The sequence below is a fragment of the Nothobranchius furzeri genome, unplaced genomic scaffold (assembly GCF_043380555.1).
Source record: "Nothobranchius furzeri strain GRZ-AD unplaced genomic scaffold, NfurGRZ-RIMD1 Scf255, whole genome shotgun sequence".
Lineage (NCBI taxonomy): Eukaryota > Metazoa > Chordata > Actinopteri > Cyprinodontiformes > Nothobranchiidae > Nothobranchius > Nothobranchius furzeri.
In genome coordinates, this window is record NW_027223271.1 from 10,001 (window position 1) to 17,500 (window position 7,500).

Genomic DNA, 7,500 nt, shown 5'->3' on the forward strand with positions numbered 1-7,500 from the left:
TGGAGGAGCTGCAGCCAGCGTCCATCAGCTGATGGCGGGGTGGAGGAGCAGCAGGCAGCCTCCAGCTGGTGATGGCGGGGTGGAGGAGCTGCAGCCAGCGTCCAGCAGCTGATGGTGGGGTGGAGGAGCTGCAGCCAGCGTCCAGCAGCTGATGGTGGGGTGGAGGAGCTGCAGCCAGCGTCCAGCAGCTGATGGTTGGGTGGAGGAGCAGCAGCCAGCCTCCAGCAGCTGATGGCGGGGTGGAGGAGCTGCAGCCAGCCTCCAGCAGCCAGCCTCCAGCTAGTGATGGCGGGGTGGAGAAGCAGGCAGCCTCCATCAGCTGATGGCGGGGTGGAGGAGCAGAAGCCAGCCTCCAGCTGGTGATGGCGGGGTGCAGGAGCTGCAGGCAGCCTCCAGCAGCTGATGGCGGGGTGCAGGAGCTGCAGCCAGCGTCCAGCAGCTGATGGTGGGGTGGAGGAGCTGCAGCCAGCCTCCAGCAGCCAGCCTCCAGCTAGTGATGGCGGGGTGGAGAAGCAGGCAGCCTCCATCAGCTGATGGCGGGGTGTAGGAGCAGAAGCCAGCCTCCAGCTGGTGATGGCGGGGTGCAGGAGCTGCAGGCAGCCTCCAGCAGCTGATGGCGGGGTGCAGGAGCTGCAGGCAGCCTCCAGCAGCTGATGGCGGGGTGGAGGAGCTGCAGCCAGCGTCCAGCAGCTGATGGTGGGGTGGAGGAGCTGCAGCCAGCGTCCAGCAGCTGATGGTTGGGTGGAGGAGCAGCAGCCAGCCTCCAGCAGCTGATGGCGGGGTGCAGGAGCAGCAGCCAGCCTCCAGCAGCTGATGGCGGGGTGGAGGAGCTGCAGCCAGCCTCCAGCAGCCAGCCTCCAGCTAGTGATGGCGGGGTGGAGAAGCAGGCAGCCTCCATCAGCTGATGGCGGGGTGGAGGAGCAGAAGCCAGCCTCCAGCAGCTGATGGCGGGGTGCAGGAGCTGCAGCCAGCGTCCAGCAGCTGATGGTGGGGTGGAGGAGCTGCAGCCAGCCTCCAGCAGCCAGCCTCCAGCAGCTGATGGCGGGGTGCAGGAGCAGCAGCCAGCCTCCAGCAGCTGATGGCGGGGTGGAGGAGCAGCAGCCAGCCTCCAGCAGCCAGCCTCCAGCTGCTGATGGCGGGGTGGAGGAACAGAAGCCTCCAGCAGCTGATGGCAGGGTGCAGGAGCAGCAGCCAGCCTCCAGCTGGTGATGGCGGGGTGGAGGAGCTGAAACCTGGGTCGGACCTGGTCTGCAGCAGGGCCCATTACCACTCAGAAGCTGATGGCAGTGTGTGTTTAGGTCCCTGCGGGGTGGATGAGCTGAAACCTGGGTCAGACTTGGTGTGCAGCAGGGCTCAGCACCCTCCAGAAGCCGATGACAGTGTGTCTTTAACTCCCTGCCTGGTGGGAGAGCTGAAAGCTGGGTCGGACCTGGTCTTTAGCAGAGCTCAGCAGCCTCCAGAAGCTGATGGCAGTGTGTGTTTCATCCCCTGCGGGGTGGGAGAGCTGAAACGTGGGTCGGACCTGGTCTGCAGCAGGGCCCATCACCATCCAGAAGCTGACGGCGGTGTGTGTTTAAGTCCCTGCGGGGTGGGAGAGCCATAACCTGGGTCGGACCTGGTCTGCAGCAGAGCTCAGCAGCCTCCAGAACCTGATGGCAGTGTGTCTTTAATCCACTGCGGGGTGCAGGAGCTGAAACCTGGGTCGGACCTGGTCTGCAGCAGGGCTCAGCAGCCAGCAGAAGGTGATGGCAGTGTGTGTTTAGTTCCCTGCGGGGTGCAGGAGCTGAAACCTGGGTCGGACCTGGTCTGCAGCAGAGCTCAGCAGCCAGCAGAAGCTGATGGCAGTGTGTGTTTAATTCCCTGCCTGGTGGGAGAGCTGTAACCCGGGTCGGACTTGGTCTGCAGCAGGGCCCATCACCATCCAGAAGCTGATGGCAGTGTGTCTTTAATTCCCTGCGGGGTGGAGGAGCAGAAACCTGGGTCGGACCTGGTCTATAGCAGAGCTCAGCAGCCTCCAGCAGCTGATGGCAGTGTGTGTTTAAGTCCCTGCCTGGTGTGAGAGCTGAAACCTGGGTCGGACCTGGTCTATAGCAGAGCTCAGCAGCCTCCAGCAGCTGATGGCTGCGTGTGTTTAAGTCCCTGCGGGGTGCAGGAGCTGAAACCTGGGTCGGACCTGGTCTATGGCAGAGCTCAGCAGCCTCCAGAAGCTGATGGCAGCGTGCCTCTAAGTCCCTGCCTGGTGGGAGAGCTGAAACCTGGGTCGGACCTGGTCTATAGCAGAGCTCAGCAGCCTCCAGCAGCTGATGGCTGCGTGTGTTTAAGTCCCTGCGGGGTGCAGGAGCTGAAACCTGGGTCGGACCTGGTCTATGGCAGAGCTCAGCAGCCTCCAGAAGCTGATGGCAGCGTGCCTCTAAGTCCCTGCCTGGTGGGAGAGCTGAAACCTGGGTCGGACATGGTCTGCAGCAGGGCTCGGCAGCCTCCAGAAGCTGATGGCAGTGTGTGTTTAAGTCCCTGCCTGGTAGGAGAGCTGAAACCTGGGTCGGACCTGGTCTATAGAAGAGCTCAGCAGCCTCCAGCAGCTGATTGCAGTGTGTGTTTAAGTCCCTGCCTGGTGGGAGAGCTGATATCCGGGTCGGACCTGGTCCACAGCAGGGCCCATCACCCTCCAGAAGCTGGTGGCAGTGTGTGTTTAAGTCCCTGCGGGGTGCAGGAGCTGAAAGCTGGGTCGGACCTGGTCTGCAGCAGAGCTCAGCAGCCTCCAGTTGCTGATGGCAGTGTGTGTTTAAGTCCCTGCCTGGTGGGAGAGCTGAAACCTGGGTCGGACCTGGTCTATAGCAGAGCTCAGCAGCCTCCAGCTGCTGATGGCGTGGTGGAGGAGCAGCAGCAGCAGCAGCCAGCCTCCAGCAGCCAGCCAGCCCCCAGCAGCTGATGGCGGGGTGGAGGAGCGGAAGCCAGCCTCCAGCAGCTTATGGCGGGGTGGAGGAGCTGAAACCTGGGTCGGACCTGGTCTATAGTAGAGCTCCGCAGCCTCCAGACGCTGATGGCGGTGTGTCTTTAAGACCCTGCCTGGTGGGAGAGCTGAAACCTGGGTCGGACCTGGTCTGTAACAGAGCTCAGCAGCCTCCAGAAGCTGATGGCAGTGTGTGTTTAGTTCCCTGCGGGGTGGAGGAGCAGAAACCTGGGTCGCACCTGGTCTATAGAAGAGCTCAGCAGCCTCCAGAAGCTGATATCAGTGTGTGTTTAAGTCCCTGCGGGGTGGGAGAGCTGAGACCTGGGTCGGACCTGGTCTGCAGCAGGGCTCAGCAGCCTCCAGAAGCTGACGGCAGTGTGTGTTTAAGTCCCTGCCTGGTGTGAGAGCTGAAACCTGGGTCGGACCTGGTCTATAGCAGAGCTCAGCAGCCTCCAGCAGCTGATGGCTGCGTGTGTTTAAGTCCCTGCGGGGTGCAGGAGCTGAAACCTGGGTCGGACCTGGTCTATGGCAGAGCTCAGCAGCCTCCAGCAGCTGATGGCAGTGTGTGTTTAAGTCCCTGCCTGGTGGGAGAGCTGAAACCTGGGTCGGACCTGGTCTATAGCAGAGCTCAGCAGCCTCCAGCAGCTGATGGCAGTGTGTGTTTGATCCCCTGCGGGGTGGGAGAGCTGAAACTTGGGTCGGACCTGGTCTGCATCAGGGCTCAGCAGCCTCCAGAATCCGATGGCAGTGTGGGTTTAAGTCCATGCGGGGTGCAGGAGCAGAAACCTGGGTCGGACCTGGTCTATAGCAGGCCTCAGCAGCATCGAGAAGCTGATGGCAGTGTGTCTTTAATTCCCTGCGGGGTGGGAGAGCTGTAACCTGGGTCGGACCTGGCCTGCAGCGGAGCTCAGCAGCCTCCAGAAGCTGATGGCAGTGTGTCTTTAATTCCCTGCGGGGTTGAGGAGCAGAAACCTGGGTCGGACCTGGTCTGCAGCAGGGCCCATCACCATCCAGAAGCTGATGGCTGTGTGTGTTTAAGTCCCAGGGGGGTGGGAGAGCCATAACCTGGGTCGGACCTGGTCTGCAGCAGGGCTCAGCAGCCTCCAGTTGCAGATGGCAGTGTGTTTAGTTCCCTGCGGGGTGCAGGAGCTGAAACCTGGGTCGGACCTGGTCTATAGCAGAGCTCAGCAGCCTCCAGAAGCTGATGGCAGTGTGTCTTCAATTCCCTGCGGGGTGCAGGAGCTGATACCTGGGTCGGACCTGGTCTGCAGCAGGGCCCATCACCATCCAGACGCTGATGGCAGTGTGTGTTTAAGTCCTAGTGGGCTGCAGGAGCTGAAACCTGGGTCGGACCTGCTCTATAGTAGAGCTCAGCAGCCTCCAGAAGCTGATGGCAGTGTGTCTTTAAGTCCCTGCGGGGTGGGATAGCTGAAACCTGGGTCGGACCTGGTCTGCAGCAGGGCCCATCACCCTCCAGAAGCTGTTGGCAGTGTGTCTTCCATTCCTAGTGGGGCAGGGGAGCAAAGACCTGGGCAGAGGAGCGCCTGTCTGCATCCGATCCGGCCCCTCAGCAGCCCGCCGTGAGCCTTAGAGAACCCCCCCCCCCCCCCCCCCCCCCAGCGGGCTCCAGGAACCGGGCCCTGCGTCGGACCCAGCTCAGGCAGGCCCTCCCTCGGGCCCTGCAGCAGGTGGCCCCGTCTATGCAGTCGAAAACCCCGCGAAAATCGGTGTAGAAACGCCCGAGAGGCGTGGTGCGGTTCCCCCGGCCGGTACCGGGTCCGGACCGGTCCGGAAGTCCACCCAGAACACTGCCTGGGGCTTCTGGGCGGCTCCCCAGGCGCAGGCAGTCGAAAACCGCGTGAAAATCGGTTCAGAATTGACAAAACGGCGACCTCGTCGCTCCAAAAACTAAGTCCAAACTAAGCCTTTCGCTTATCGCTTAACGCTTAAGGCGGTCGGCCTTATGGCCAGTAAATGAAAAGTGCCTGCGCCCCTGGAGGTTTTGGAAGGTGCGAGCGATGACCATGCTCGGGTTAGTAGGTGAGGCCATCGGAAAACCAGCGTGAGTTGGCGGGTTTGGGTGGCAATCTATTCCAGGCAGAGTCGACTATCTCTGGGCATCAATTTTGGGATTTTTCCGGCTCTGGTTCTGGGAGAAACGCAGGGGCAAAGTGCACGAGCCGCGGCCGATTTTGGTGGCCTGTCCCTGGGCACAAAGTCTGAGGAGTGTGGGCCTGGTTCTCCGAAAAATACCAGTCTGCTGGAGCTCACTCCCATGGCTCCAGGGGGCACGGCACACCCCCCGGTAGCCGACCAAAGTGATCTACTCGGGCCAGACTCGGACCCACGACCCGGGGTGAGAACCACAACTACTGGTCATCCTTTTGACCTCCAGGGGGCGCGGCAGAGCCTCCCCAGTCCGACGCAAGTGCCCCACTTGGGCCATACTCAGACCCACGGCCCGGGGCGAGAACCACAACTACTGGTCATCCTTTAGACCTCCAGGGGGCCCGGCACAGCCTCCCTAGACCGACACAAGTGCTCCACTTTGGCTGTACTCTGACCCAAGTCCCGGTGCGAGAACCACAACTACTGGTCATCCTTTAGACCTCCAGGGGGCCCGGCACAGCCTCCCTAGGCCGACACAAGTGCTCCACTTGGGCTATACTCTGACCCAAGTCCCGGGGCGAGAACCACAACTACTGGTCATCCTTTTGACCTCATGGTCATCCTTTAGACCTCCGGGGGGCACGGCACAGCCTCCCTAGTCCGACACAAGTGCTCCACTTGGGCTATACTCTGACCCAAGTCCCGGGGCGAGAACCACAACTACTGGTCATCCTTTAGACCTCCAGGGGGCACGGCACACCCCCCGGTAGCCGACCAAAGTGCTCTACTCGGGCCAGACTCGGATCCACGACCTGGGGTGAGAACCACAACTACTGGTCATCCTTTAGACCTCCAGGGGGCACGGCACAGCCTCCCTAGTCTGACACAAGTGCTCCACTTGGGCTATACTCGGACCCACGACCCGGGGTGAGAACCACAACTACTGGTCATCCTTTAGACCTCCAGGGGGCACGGCACAGCCTCCCTAGTCCGACACAAGTGCTCCACTTGGGCTATACTCGGACCCAAGTCCCGGGGCGAGAACCACAACTACTGGTCATCCTTTAGACCTCCAGGGGGCACGGCACACCCCCCGGTAGCCGACCAAAGTGCTCTACTCGGGCCAGACTCGGACCCACGACCCGGGGTGAGAACCACAACTACTGGTCATCCTTTAGACCTCCAGGGGGCACGGCACAGCCTCCCTAGTCCGACACAAGTGCTCCACTTGGGCTATACTCGGACCCACGACCCGGGGTGAGAACCACAACTACTGGTCATCCTTTAGACCTCCAGGGGGCACGGCACAGCCTCCCTAGTCCGACACAAGTGCTCCACTTGGGCTATACTCGGACCCAAGTCCCGGGGCGAGAACCACAACTACTGGTCATCCTTTAGACCTCCAGGGGGCCCGGCACAGCCTCCCTAGTCCGACACAAGTGCTCCACTTGGGCTATACTCTGACCCAAGTCCCGGGGCGAGAACCACAACTAATGGTCATCCTTTAGACCTCCAGTGGGGCCCGGCACAGCCTCCCTAGGCCGACACAAGTGCTCCACTTGGGCTATACTCTGACCCAAGTCCCGGGGCGAGAACCACAACTAATGGTCATCCTTTAGACCTCCAGGGGGCCCGGCACAGCCTCCCTAGACCGACACAAGTGCTCCACTTGGGCTAAACTCTGACCCAAGTCCCGGGGCGAGAACCACAACTACTGGTCATCCTTTAGACCTCCAGGGGGCACGGCACAGCCTCCCTAGTCCGACACAAGTGCTCCACTTGGGCTATACTCTGACCCAAGTCCCGGGGCGAGAACCACAACTACTGGTCATCCTTTAGACCTCCAGGGGGCACGGCACAGCCTCCCTAGTCCGACACAAGTGCTCCACTTGGGCTATACTCGGACCCACGACCCGGGGCGAGAACCACAACTACTGGTCATCCTTTAGACCTCCAGGGGGCACGGCACAGCCTCCCTAGTCCGACACAAGTGCTCCACTTGGGCTATACTCTGACCCAAGTCCCGGGGCGAGAACCACAACTACTGGTCATCCTTTAGACCTCCAGGGGGCACGGCACAGCCTCCCTAGTCCGACACAAGTGCTCCACTTGGGCTATTCTCTGACCCAAGTCCCGGGGCGAGAACCACAACTACTGGTCATCCTTTAGACCTCCAGGGGGCACGGCACACCCCCCGGTAGCCGACCAAAGTGCTCTACTCGGGCCAGACTCGGACCCACGACCCGGGGTGAGAACCACAACTACTGGTCATCCTTTAGACCTCCAGGGGGCACGGCACAGCCTCCCTAGTCTGACACAAGTGCTCCACTTGGGCTATACTCGGACCCACGACCCGGGGTGAGAACCACAACTACTGGTCATCCTTTAGACCTCCAGGGGGCACGGCACAGCCTCCCTAGTCCGACACAAGTGCTCCACTT